Source organism: Dermacentor variabilis, chromosome 7 (genome assembly GCF_050947875.1).
Source record: "Dermacentor variabilis isolate Ectoservices chromosome 7, ASM5094787v1, whole genome shotgun sequence".
Taxonomy (NCBI): domain Eukaryota; kingdom Metazoa; phylum Arthropoda; class Arachnida; order Ixodida; family Ixodidae; genus Dermacentor; species Dermacentor variabilis.
Window position 1 is genome coordinate 102,128,960 of NC_134574.1, and position 14,199 is coordinate 102,143,158.

At 51.9% G+C, this 14,199-nt stretch overlaps 1 protein-coding gene across 2 annotated transcripts in view; it reads left to right on the forward strand.

Annotated features, from left to right (window-relative positions):
• Positions 1 to 14,199, forward strand: part of Lpin (phosphatidate phosphatase LPIN) — a 145,216-nt gene that overhangs the window by 20,485 nt on the left and 110,532 nt on the right. The window contains exon 1 of one of the 2 annotated variants that reach the window (XM_075698894.1): positions 11,336 to 11,356. The exons of the other annotated variant lie outside the window; for it this stretch is intronic. The gene's annotated coding sequence lies outside the window, so the exon portion shown is untranslated. Of the gene's footprint in view, positions 1 to 11,335; positions 11,357 to 14,199 lie in introns of those variants that run through there. 2 annotated transcript variants of the gene reach the window in all.

Genomic DNA, 14,199 nt, shown 5'->3' on the forward strand with positions numbered 1-14,199 from the left:
ATATATATATATATATATATATATATATATATATATATATATATATATATATATATATATATATATATACCCTGTCGTTCTATTCGGCGCTGTTCCATTTCAATTATCACTCGCCCTAGAATGGCAAGATCAATTCGGTTTGGTTGGTACTAGCGCGATCGCCTTCAACATAACAATAATAATAAATAAATAAAGAAAAAAGTTTCGATCGCTGAGCACTGTACCGAGGGGTCCTCCGTCAGAGGGGATGCTCGAGTGCGGAGCGTGTCCGGATTTTTTCTCTCTCGCAAGAGTGCGGTCTAGACTTGCAGCAGATAACTTTTGGTTGGTTACCTCTGACTCCTTTCGACACGCCTGTGTTGTAGTGCACTGATCGACGTTGCTTCCGCAGCCACTTTGCAGACGTGTAGGGCATTAGTGAAGTGAGAGCCGTCCATTTGAGTGTTCCCTTTAACAGCGGACCGTACCGTACGTGTCACTGTCACGCGGAAACGTTAATGCGACACTCGCTGTGTAGGACGCACTCGCCAACAATTGCGTTCGCATAACTTACTTTGCTGATTAATAACCGTAACGCTAACCAAGGTGGGACAGAAGAAAGGTGACAGCTGCCTGTCTGTATCTCTCTCGATGTGTGTGTGTGTGTGTGTGTGTGTGTGTGTGTGTGTGTGTGTGTGTGTGTGTGTGTGTGTGTGTGTGTGTGTGTGTGTGTGTGTGTGTGTGTGTGTGTGTGTGTGTGTGTGTGTGTGTGTGTGTGTGTGTGTGTGTGTGTGTGTGTGTGTGTGTGTGTGACTTCATAAAGTATGCACGTCCTGGTGCCGTCCGCAAAGGAATGGAAACTACCACTCTTTTGCTTGTATTGGACGCATCGCTGTATTGTCTAGGCCCGTGGCGATTGGTCGGGTAAATGCGGCTTTAAATTAATGACTTCATTCACACCAAAATTGTACACTTAAGTGTTGGGTTGGTGCAACTACACAGCCCATAGTGCCCACAACGTATACCCCGCAGGACTTTGCTAAACAAATGAAGAAACTAAGAAGAAAACTCATGAGACAAACAGCCGGGAAGTCGGATGAGTGCCATCGGCCGCTTTTAATTCATCAGAGGCTTTAAAGAAGCTTCGCAAGGGATAGTGGATGTGCCATTAAGAGTGTTCGTCAATTTCCCTCAACTCTTCTTCCATTCGGCTTCTATAACGACCCTTTCGATTCTTTTACTGTAACAGAAGACGCAGCCAGCCCAACACGGCGTCGTCTCTATTGTTTCGACGCGGTGAATGCTCCCGCCAGTGAAAGATTACGTGCAAAACGACGACTTGCTCGAACGTGCGCGCCCGCTATCTCTGCCTTCTGGCTCGCGTTCGCTCGGTTGCCCGTCCGCGCACGTGTTCAGCGTGCGCAAGTGCGGCTGCACGTGCAAGCTGGCGTCGGGCTTCGACTGTTATATCATGCAGGAATAGGACACCCGAAGTGCTGTTTCATTGGTCGCTCCGGACAGTGGACATTATAGTGCGCGACTTCCGCGGGCACGCGACTCGACTTCCACATATGCCTTTATCTCCAGGCCCCCCCACGATAATATTGCGAGAGCACGACATCCCTGCCATTGCGTGCGGCTTGTGGCAAACTTGTGCCCGACACGCAAGTAACAAACAGTCGTTTATCGACTATGCATATACGCTGTCTCGCAATAGTTCCGTGCACCGCTGTGCAAGCTTATCCGGGCGCCTCGACCAATCGCTGGAGCATATATGGGCCGCGATTTTGTAGCGATGCCTTACGCCTTATTCTATGCTATTCTTATCATCCACCACACACGGCCGCCTGATCGCGTTGATAATGTGGGCAGACCGTCGCTCTGACCGGTGGCCAAGCGCGAAAAGCCTGAAAAAGCGTAGAATCGGAAAAGGCATCGCTACAAAATACCGGCACATGTCTGTATCCGTCTGCGATGTAACACCTGTTTTTCGCAGGCCGCTCGCAGCTTTGGCTATTTTTGCGCGTGTTTGGATCGCCCCGCTGGTACGATCTGTTGGGAACTCGGCGCTGACGCCCGTGGTTGTACCTGGGTCGCAAGCCCCAAGGGTAGCGTTGGCCTGGCGGCCTGGGGTACAACTCGAAGCATCCGAAGGTCCCGGCAAAGCATGAGTCGACTGGTAACAACGAAACAACTTGTTTATTTTAACATCGCAAAGAGTTGGCGGTCAGGTTTGACCGAAGTAGAGAGACGGGAGAGCACTTCACTCAACTGAAGAAATCGGAGCCCTCCTTTTGGCGTCCGGGGGCAGCTGTTTTTATACTCTCGCAGTTGAGGGCAAGAAGGAACCCCTCAAAAGACGAGCACGTGAATGTACAATGGGCTAATGGTGACGCACACTGTCGTAGCGATGCCGTAGCACCATGTCGAGGCGCTGCGCACGATCTCGTAGCACCCTGTCGTGGCGCTGCGCACGATCTCGTAGCACCCCGTCGTGGCGCTGCGCACGATCTCGTAGCATCCTGTCGTGGCGCTGCCGGTCGGACACAATAACTGGAATGAGATCCCTGCTTTGGCATCGCCTGTTTCGGGCACAATGACTGGAACGAGATCCCTGCTTTGGCATCGCCTGTTTCGGGCCCAATAACTGGAATGAGATCCCTGCTTTGGCATCGCCTGTTTCGGGCACAATGACTGGAATGCGAGGAGGATCCCTAGGCGGTCGCATCGCCGCAGACGCGCCTGGAAACACCTGGCGATGAGTGTTGCGGCGACGACGATCGGGCCAAAATGTCTGCCGCCCCGCCGCAGTCGCGCCGGCAAAACCACGTGTCGCAGGCGAAACGCAACAGACCGCCCCGCCGGGGGAAGGAGATCCCGATGGACAGGGGACTGCATCCGCTGTCCGGAGGGATGTCGCTCGATGATGCTCATAACCGAAGTCGGGCGTCCCTTGACGTTTCTTGAGCGCAGCGCACAGAGAAGGCCTCGTTCTCTCGTTCAGGTTCGCACGGGACACTGCAAAGTGACTTCGGGAGAGTTCACATTTTTGTTCTCGTTCCCGGCAAGCGTTAGAACTACGCTGAAACTCAACCGCTCAGTCAGCAAGCACGGCACAACCCTCACTAAGCCCTGCCAGGCTCTTTCCCCATTTTACCACTGCCTAGTTCCTTACAGTAGTCTAGCATCACTCAGAACGCGTCCACAAATTGAAAAATTGCACTAGAAAGCATATCATCACTTTGAAACACTAAACAAAAGCAATATGTTAAAAAAAAACCCTGCCTCAGGAAGAAAAACATCAGTAACAAACAATTTTGAGGCTGATTCCTACGTTAGGGGCTTCGACTTAAGCCATCGGCGTTACCGTTGAGACTCCCCTTTTTGTAACGCACCTCAAAGGAATATTGTTGTAAAGCGAGGCTCCAGCGCAGGAGGCGGCCATTTTTGGGAGAGATGGTCTGCAGCCATTGGAGAGGGCAGTGATCCGTCTCAATGATAAACCTCGAGCCGGCTAGATAGCATGACAATTTCTGAACGGCCCACACGAGACACGCACACTCTTTCTCGGTGGCGCTATACGCCTGCTCACGACTGGTCAGCTTACGACTAGCATACAGGACGGGGTGTTCTACTTCTCCATTTTCCCGTTGGCACAGTACAACGCCCATGCCTCGCTCACTAGCATCGCACTGAACAATGAACCCTTTTGTATAGTCTGGCGATCGTAGCACAGGCTGGCTTGTTAGGGCCCTCTTTAGGGCGCTAAAAGCTCTTTCCTTGGTCTCGTCCCAGACGACTGTTTGAGGCTCTGTCTTTCTTAGAGCATCCGTCAGGGGAGCCGCGATATCAGAGTACCTAGGGATGTACCTCTGATAGTAGCCGGCGACACCTAAGAACGACCGAATATCGGTCTTTGTGCGCGGTTGCGGAAAGTCTCGCACAGCGGCCACTTTTATTTCAGAGGGGCGGCGACGACCCTGACCAATCACGTGACCGAGGTAGACAACCTCGGCCTGTGCTAACTGGCACTTAGGAGCCTTGACTGTCAAGCCCGCTTCGCGCAGGCGGGTTAGCACTGCCCGCAAGTGTGTCATATGCTCAGACCAGGATGCGGAGAATATCGCTACGTCGTCTAGATACGGTAAAGCGAATTCTTGCTGTCCCCGTAACACTTTATCCATGAGGCTTGAAAAACAGTATGGCGCGTTCTTCAAACCAAAACTCAACACTTTAGGACGGAATGTTCCCATTGGTGAAATGAACGCCGCATACCTACTAGCCTCTTCTGTAAGTGGAACCTGCCAATAACCCCTGACAAGATCTAGGGTGGAAATAAACTGAGCGCTACTAACTTTCTCAAGGCGCTCCTCGATGTTAGGGATCGGATAAATTTGATCCTTAGTGATGGAATTAAGCCTGCGGTAGTCGACGCAAGGACGAGGTTCCTTGCCCGGTACCTCAACTAAAATCAAAGGGGAGGTATAATCACTCTCACCTGCCTCAATAACACCGAGCTGTAGCATTTTCTTTACCTCAGCCTCCATAATATCGCTCTGGCGGGGTGACACCCGATACGCCTTGGATCGTACTGGCTCTGGGGAGGTAAGTTCTATATCATGAGTAAGTACCGAAGTCCTACCAGGCCTCTCAGAGAACAGACCTTGAAACTCTTGTAATAGCTGGTGTAGTTCGGTTTTCTGCTCGGGCGACAGCGGTGCTTTACTGATAAGGTCACTAATGACTTGACCGGTGTCTTCCCTGTTCGTCACTGAGCCTAGTCCCGGAAGCTCGACTGGAAGTTCTTCAGGAACGTTTATCATCATGCACACCACTGCTTCCCGTTGTCTATAAGGTTTGAGCAGATTACAGTGGTAAACTTGCTGTGCTTTCCGCTTTCCTGGCAGACTTACCACGTAGTTAACGTCCGACAGTTTCTGAACAATTCGTGCTGGGCCCTCCCACTGCACGTCTAGTTTGTTGTTTAGCGATGTGCGCAATATCATGACCTCATCGCCAACCTCAAAACGACGGGCCCTGGCTGTCCGATCATAATAAACCTTGGCCCTCTGCTGGGCCTTTGTCATTGCTTCACCTGACAACTCCTGTGCCCTTCTTAAGCGTTCGAGGAGCTTAAGTACGTACTCCACCACGACTGGGTCGTCGCCCCTACCTTCCCATGATTCTCGAAGCATGCGAAGCGGAGATCGAAGCGAGCGACCGTACACCAGTTCAGCTGGCGAAAACCCCGTAGCCGCATGCGGCGCGGTCCTTAAAGCAAACATCACCCCAGGCAGACACAGCTCCCAGTCAGTTCGATGTTCAAAACACAAGGCTCTCAACACGCGCTTCATGACGGAGTGGAGCTTCTCAACGGAATTCGACTGTGGGTGGTACACTGAGCTGTGTAACAGCTTTACCCCACACCTTTCGAGAAAAGTTGTCGTCAAAGCGCTAGTAAACACTGTGCCCTGATCTGATTGAATTTCTGCAGGAAAACCAACTCGCGCAAATATGGACAGTAGTGCATTAACTATCTCAACTGAGCTGAGTTCTTTAAGCGGCACTGCTTCAGGGAACTTTGTCGCTGGGCAGATCACAGTCAAAATGTGTCTGTACCCCGTGGCTGTTACCGGCAGAGGTCCCACAGTATCAATAACGAGCCGTCTAAAAGGCTCCGTAATGATAGGTACCAATTTCAACGGCGCCCTCGATTTGTCCCCTGGTTTGCCCACCCGCTGACAAGTGTCACATGTCCTCACGAAATGGTCTGCGTCCCGAAAACACCCTGGCCAATAGTACTCTTGCAAGAGACGGTCCTTAGTTTTCTTAACTCCTAGGTGTCCGGACCACGAACCCCCATGCGACAAGCGCAACAGATCCTGGCGATAGCATTGAGGCACGATTAGCTGATCGAACTCCACTCCTCTTCGGTCTAGATACTTCCGGTACAGGACTCCACCTCTTTCCACAAAACGCGCAGTTTTCCTGGCGATACCTTCTTTGACATTGCAGCGCACGTTTTCCAGGCTGCCATCCTTTTTTTGCTCGGCTATCAAAGCCGACCGGCTGACTTTTAGCAACCTATCAAGTCCGTCTGACGTAGGCGCGATGAGCAAATCAGTAGATAGCTCTTCTAACTTTCCCGTGTCGGGCGTTTCCTCTCCAGTATCTGGCGCCTTTAACGTTACAGACTCTAGTTTATTCAGTTCGGGCGTGCTCGGCATATCAGCTTGCTGCGCCTCTGACCCTTTTTCGTTGTTTGATAACGTCGGCCCCGCAACTACCGCCTTTGCAGCGAGCTCCCGAACCTTCGATCTGGTTAAGGCCTGAACACTAGCTTCACCAAACAAAAGCCCCTTCTCGCGCAGGAGGTGATCGGACCTGTTTGAAAATAGGTACGGGTACTGGGGTGGCAGCATAGATGACACTGCCGCCTCTGTCTCAAGCGCTCCGAAAGGTCCTTCAATAAGCACCTTTGCTACGGGCAGACACACGCTATGAGCTTCCACGGCTTGCTTGATCCATGCGCACTCGCCCGTGAACATATGGGGTTCTACGTAAGATGGGTGAACTACATCCATCGTAGCTGCGGAATCGCGAAGCACTCGGCACTCTTTCCCGTTCACGAGGAGGTCTCGTATGTAAGGCTCGAGAAGCTTCATGTTCTCGTCAGTGCTGCCTATTGAAAAAAACACAACTTTTGGTGTTGTTTCCGGACACTGCGCCGAAAAGTGACCCGGCTTCTGGCACGTATAACAAACGCCCGCTCGCCTCATCTCGAACCGCTTTCTGCGTTCGGCTTCGGCTGCCGTCTCTTTACGTTTGGTCGGATTGCTTTCACTCGCATCCTCACTACGCGTGTCCCCCTTAAATCTCATGGGCGTGAATTTCGGCCTCTCAAACTTCGAGCCAAATTCACCCTTTTGACCGTCCTTAGCTCCGCGAGCTCGACGCGTCACAAACTCCTCGGCTAGCTCAGCGGCTCTAGCCACCGTACTCACGTCTGGCCTATCCAAGACCCAGTATCGCACGTTCTCCGGTAACCGACTATAAAACTGTTCTAGCCCGAAACACTGCAGAACTTTATCGTGGTCACCAAACGCTTTCTCTTCTTTGAGCCACTCCTGCATGTTCGACATAAGCCTATACGCAAACTCTGTATATGACTCACTTCTGCCTTTCTCATTTTCCCGAAACTTCCGACGGAACGCCTCCGCAGACAGCCGGTACTTTTTTAGCAGACTCGATTTTACTTTGTCGAAATCCTCTGCTTCCTCTCTATCCAAGCGAGCGACTACGTCGGCCGCCTCGCCGGGTAACAAAGTGAGCAAGCGCTGTGGCCACGTTTCCCGAGAGAACCCCTGCTTCTCGCACGTTCGCTCAAAGTTAACCAGGAACAAACCAATGTCCTCTCCAAGCTTAAACGGCCGCATCAGGTCAGTCATTTTGAACAATACTCGTTCTCCTGCACCGTGTGCCTGACTTCCATTACGAGCGCGTTCCATTTCTACCTCAAGACGCTTCATTTCCAAAGCGTGTTGACGGTCACGCTCTTGTTGCTCTCGCTCTTTCTGTTCTTTACGTTCACGCTCTTCTTTTTCTTTTGCAGTCTCCCTCTCTTCAATAGTCTCAAGGCATTCCGACAGCTCGTCATCCTCAGCCTCTAACTCAAGAATAGCCTTTAGCAGTTCAGGTTTTCTTAGTTTGTCTGAGACATCCAGACCCAACTCTCTTGCAAGCTCCAACAATTTCGGTTTGCGCAACGACTTCAAATCCATGGCTGCTCTGAATGCTGCTTTCTCTACTGCTTTCTCTACTGCTTACTATTGTCTTGCCGCAAACTAACCCGGCAGCAACGACAACCACAATTACCAGCTCTGTTTCTGACACTAACAAAAAGCCTGGCAAAGCTCAGAAGAAGAAAGTCCCGCACTCACCAAACCTCGCAGGCAGGAATTCCGCGCAGTCGTTCCGCTGCAGGCAACCAGTCGTCACACAGGGCTCGTTGCACTGCTCCCGGATCGTCGTTGAGCTGCTCAGCATACAGTCAACTGCATCTCTTCGCTGCTGGCCTCCGTTGTCGCGATCTCACCGCTGGCAGACAGTTGTTTGAAGTCGTAGGCGATCTCACCGCTGCCAACCAGATGTTTGGATCGCCCCGCTGGTACGATCTGTTGGGAACTCGGCGCTGACGCCCGTGGTTGTACCTGGGTCGCAAGCCCCAAGGGTAGCGTTGGCCTGGCGGCCTGGGGTACAACTCGAAGCATCCGAAGGTCCCGGCAAAGCATGAGTCGACTGGTAACAACGAAACAACTTGTTTATTTTAACATCGCAAAGAGTTGGCGGTCAGGTTTGACCGAAGTAGAGAGACGGGAGAGCACTTCACTCAACTGAAGAAATCGGAGCCCTCCTTTTGGCGTCCGGGGGCAGCTGTTTTTATACTCTCGCAGTTGAGGGCAAGAAGGAACCCCTCAAAAGACGAGCACGTGAATGTACAATGGGCTAATGGTGACGCACACTGTCGTAGCGATGCCGTAGCACCATGTCGAGGCGCTGCGCACGATCTCGTAGCACCCTGTCGTGGCGCTGCGCACGATCTCGTAGCACCCCGTCGTGGCGCTGCGCACGATCTCGTAGCATCCTGTCGTGGCGCTGCCGGTCGGACACAATAACTGGAATGAGATCCCTGCTTTGGCATCGCCTGTTTCGGGCACAATGACTGGAACGAGATCCCTGCTTTGGCATCGCCTGTTTCGGGCCCAATAACTGGAATGAGATCCCTGCTTTGGCATCGCCTGTTTCGGGCACAATGACTGGAATGCGAGGAGGATCCCTAGGCGGTCGCATCGCCGCAGACGCGCCTGGAAACACCTGGCGATGAGTGTTGCGGCGACGACGATCGGGCCAAAATGTCTGCCGCCCCGCCGCAGTCGCGCCGGCAAAACCACGTGTCGCAGGCGAAACGCAACACGCGGTACTAAGACAAAATGTCTGTGAGCTAGCACGCGGTATATACATGGTGTGTACATATACAGATGCCCAATCGAGCTGACTACGGCACCGTAAAGTGATCGTAAAGGGATGCAGTTGAACAGGGAACGAGGAAGCGGCGCGTGTTGTGTGTGTGGGGCCTTCCTTCAGCTGTCTTGTATTCCGACGTCACACGCGCTGTTTTCGATTCGGTGCAGCGCGTCGCCTTTATTCCGCTTCGCCTTTCACGGCATTCTGGACTTTCCCGTATATTAGTCGACGTGTTTAGGACGTCATGCAGCCCGTGTTGTGCTTGCTCCGCGTAATACGTCAGGGAGAGAGAAGGGCTGGGCCTGGATGGCGCTGTTTTGTATTGCGTGTATGGGTTCCGCGAGAACGACATTCTAAAGCCGGCAAATCGCTTTAAAAGGAAATTTAACGCGAGGTGGTTCTCTGTTCAATGCGACTTTCTTATTTAGACCCAAAACACCCTTGGCTGAAACCTGTGAAGAGGAACAGGACGAGGCCGGCGCAAGACATATTTCGTTATATATACATGGTGGTAGAAAGGAAGACGTAAAATTGAAACGACGAAACAGAGCATAAGAATTAAAAAGAAGGTCGCAGTTTCGGCCGGAAGGCGAATTGACATCGATAGCTAAATAGCGTACTATAGTAAGGCTCGTATAGCCCTATGGGCGGTGTAAATTGCAGCAAGTATCTGTTTACTAACCAAGTGAGCCTGATTTCACGTCCACAAGGACGCGAAAAAAACAAAACAAGGAACTAACTCGATAACCGCGAGCACGCGCGCTTGCAAAGCTTCGCCATGAGGAGCGCCGGCAGTCTGGAGCGCGCGCGCGCTGCTTGTCGCCAAGCGAACGTTCCGCGCTACCGCTCCTCGACATTTCAGCCGTGCGCGCCGCGCCTCCGAAACCCAGCAGATCACGTGACATCCAACACTGGGTGCGCACGCACGCACGCGCAGAAGACAGCACACATCTATATGGCGTTCCTGTATATTATACAGAGAACATATGGGTATCAAACCACCAGACTTCTCGACTCGCATGTTCTATACTCCATGAAGCTGCTTCCGCAGGAGGTCGCGCGGACTCCACAACGCAGTGCGCGGCAGCGTCATACGCTTACTGGCTGCGCCGCCAGAGCGCGCGCGCGGCAGGCTGGGCCGCGCGCATGCGCCGTCGCGCCCGGCACAGCACGGCGGCTGCACGAACGTGCCTCCAGTGTCCGTACAATTGCCATCGCAGTAAAGAAGGAGTTTTATGGTGTGTGGAATTTGAAGTCCCGAGCCAACACTCGTTGTACAGTTTACCTCAAAAATTTTGTAGAACGCGAGATCTGAGAAAAAGCTGAATATCTGCGCAGCCTCAAGCGCATTTGCTGCCTCTACCAGTATATGGGAACTACATTATGATGTCCGACTTTGCTGACTATACTGTTACAGACTGCTGAGAAATTGGAACGTTTTCTGAGATCCCGTAGTCCGTGAACTTTTGTGGTTAACTGTACGTGAGACGCTCCGTACTAATTCCGACGCACCTGTGGCAATGCTACACGCGTTTCTGCATTCAGCCCCGACGGGAGTGTGGCTGCTGCAGCCACGGAACCGAACCGTCGACCTCGGGCTCGCAGCAGGAGGCGCATGGAGTTATCGTTTGCCGCACAGCCATTGACAACGCAGAGATAGAATATATGAACATGCACTCGGGCATTGTAAGTAAATTAACCGAATCCTTACGAAGCGGGCGTATACACAGTCACGATACAAGCATGTATGCATGCGACTACTGTGGTGTTGTCATGAGACCACCTCTTGCGTCAGCCGGTGCTCGCAGCTGTCATCCTGCGCATCTGGCTTTCGCCTGCAGAAGCTGCTTCGTCACCGCTCGCGCGGTGACGCTTTCCCAAATCGGCGACCGCTGTCGGGCCGGAACCAAGCCGTCGGTGAAGACAACGCTGTCACTGCAGGAGCTGTGTTGTGAGCGTGTGCAGCTGGCTGCTGCCGTGCGCTGCAGGACGATTGTTGCGCCACGCGACAGCTTGCCACGCGCGCGGCACCACGAGAGTCAGTATGGTGGCACCGCGCCAGCAACCCCCCCCCCCCCCCCCCCCACAGCGTGGGGTGCACGCACGCACATACATCTCGCGCTGGCGACAGAGCAAAACAACGGCCGGGGTGCAACCTGTACGCGCGGCCGACCGCGAGGGCACGTATAGCATTACGTGTGGTGCATGCGCCCCGTCGTGAAGTGTTGGTTCCTATATGCATACACTGGCGGGAGAGCTGTGCTTGTTTGTCTGTGCGTGCGTACGCGCGTGCGTCTGCTGCTGGCCACGACGTCGCCGGTTCCATTCCTGGTGGCATTGCAGTGGGTGCGCGGTACGTATGTTACACTGAGCTGCCCCGTGTGCGCTCGAGTTTGACGGCGCCTCTGCGCTCCAGGTGCTGCGGTATTGATCCTGGAACCACGAAGTGGGCGCGTATATACGTGTATATACTTCGAAGTCTGCCTTTCCAGGAGGTCCGAAGAAGGCTTCGCTCTTTTGGCATTGGCGGTTTTCCCTCGCGTGAAACTTCCTCCACCTTTCATATCGTTTTTTTTTTTCCGCGGGTTTCGTTGAACAAGGACTCCAACCAAAGGAGCAAGCGTGCTTGACGTTCACTGATTCTCGAAAGTCGCCCATTTGCTATATATACGTAATCACGCGTACAGCCAAAGCGGACCTTTCTTTCGGAGCTTGCTGTCGGCTCAACTTGGCGACTCGGACAATGCCCGGCAATTTCCTTTTTTCACAGCGCGCGTCTGCAGCTGTGCACTGCGACTGCGCTCCGCTGCGTATATATATATATATATATATATATATATATATATATATATATATATATATATATATATATATATATATATATATATATATATATATATGCACAGATGCAGTGCGATCCGTTGTTTTCGTTTCTCACCCGTACCACCCTCTCTCCACCGCTGGAACGGTGACCACGGCACTTGCGCAACACGCTCCTTGTGCTTTTTTGTTGGTTTGTTTGCCTCTTCGCCCGAGCTGCTTTCTCGCGAGTGTGCGGTCGGGTGCGCCTGTCCCATTGGCCGAATGCCTTTGTTTCTGCCCGCTCTTCTTTTTTTTTTTGTCTTTTATCTGCCAAAAGAACTGCGCACTGCGGGAGGTCGTTTCGGCGTGCGCCACCCCCGGTTTCGACACTGCATGCAGCCGCGGCTGGTGGTTCGTATAGTACCGCGCAGCGCTATTGTAGTCTGTCGACCGCTACGGTGGTAAGCGCTATGGTGGCTAGAAACTACTGACGTCATCGTGTCCTAGTTGATTATAACCACGCGTTAGTATACGGCGTAGACGTCGTCTGCTCTGTTGCGTGTCTGCGGGACTGCCGACGCTGGCAGCGACATCTCGTGGCAGCGGGATGATCTATATATAATGTGTTAGAAAAGCTTTGGCTTCTCTGTAGGCTTCTGAATTCTGTACAGTAAGTACGCAGTGGTGTACGCGCTCGCACGTCGGCACTGGCGTATACGTGGAACATCATTGCTCGCTCCGCACGGAATAACGGAATTCTGCGCTCTGGTTGGTTTCGGCGTTCGCAATGTGTTGTCACCATTAATTCTGTTACTCTGGAGGTCACGGTTCCGTGCACATTGCTCTTACTCCGGAAGGTTGTTTTGTGGAGCATTGATGCGACAGCATTGTAGGACGGACCTCGCGCACACTTTGGGAGTTATCTCCCTAGGCATCCGCCTAACCAAAAAAAAAAAATGTTGGCTGTTGAGAGGCAGTGCAAGCTATCTGAAAGCGCTCGCTATCACGGTGGAGGCATGCGAGAAACTGGCAACGCATGCGCGTGCCAGACATTTCAGAGAGCGACCTGTTTGGCACGAGGACAGCTTGCGTAACGATCGTGGCCAAATTGTTCGGAGCGGTGCAGGCTGCTGTGCTAGAATACAGAGGTTTGATCCAGATCAAACCTCTTCCTTTAAACCAATTCCTTTAAATATAATGTTATGAAAGCGGACTTCACCTGTACTTCACTCCAGGTGGCGGGTCGAGCGTACTCGAGTTTAAAGCCCCTAAACTTCGTAAAGTAGTGCCAGTCTTTGAAGAATGCCGCCTCCTCTTCGCGCGCTCTGGCCGAGGCCGACGCCGCGTCGCTATTGGCCTAATAGCATCACGTGGGCCCTCGCGCCGTGCATCAGCGCCATTTTTGCTCGAGCAGCGTCTACGGAGTGGCGAGGAGCGCATGTTGGCGCCGTTGCTACGCTCGAGAACTGTATAGGCGGCTCCACGGTCGAGGAGGGAGCGTGAAAGAGAGGAGAAACGAGGAGGAGTGAAGGCGGAGTAGGAGAGTGTCGCTACTTTACGAAGTTTAAGGGGCTTTAACCCGAGTGCGTCAGACTGTAACAAAAAAAAAAGGGGGGGTGGGTTAAGTGCCAAAACCACTTTCTGATTATGAGACACGTCGTAGTGGGGGACTCCGGAAATTTCGACCACCTGAGGTTTCGAAATTTCGACCACAGAGAAAAAAATGTTGAAAATCTGCGGGCTTTGATTTTAACGCACTCCTGATGCACCATATCGCAGCCAGTGCCTTTATTGCTCGCTGCATTTAGCGGGCTACGTCAATGAGCAAAACCGGAAGCCGTCCAGGGCCTATGTTTGTAAACAATTAAAGGTCTGTATTTCTCGCCAAATTCAGTTTCTCAAAGCTGCGTCGCTATTTGCCGCTTGTCTCGATCGTCAGTAAAGGAAACTGACTACATGTTATTGTTTAAAGTAAAATGTAATTGAATTATAGTGAGTGTTATTACCGAGTAAACAAAGTAATCGTTAAATTACAAATTTACTATTTATTGTAATTGATTACGATTAACTGATTACATTCAATTCATTGCGTACAAGTCCGGTTCTAGCCGTCATTTAGGGAAAGAATATGGGGGGGGGGGCAGAGAGGGGGTTCCATATGCAATTTCGCGTAGTTTAATTCTGGAAGAAGCGTACCAGGTGTCCCAGTTAATTTGGACCAAGATATTTAAAAAAAAAAAAGCCAAGAGCTCTAGAGAAATCGTACCGACTGCATAGTAGCGACATTCATGTGTACTTAGAAACTGTATTTGTTTCATCACGAAGTATAAGTAACTAATTTGCTTTTAATTAGTGAGCTTTTTATTTATTGCTTGGATCGCAAACATGTCAATT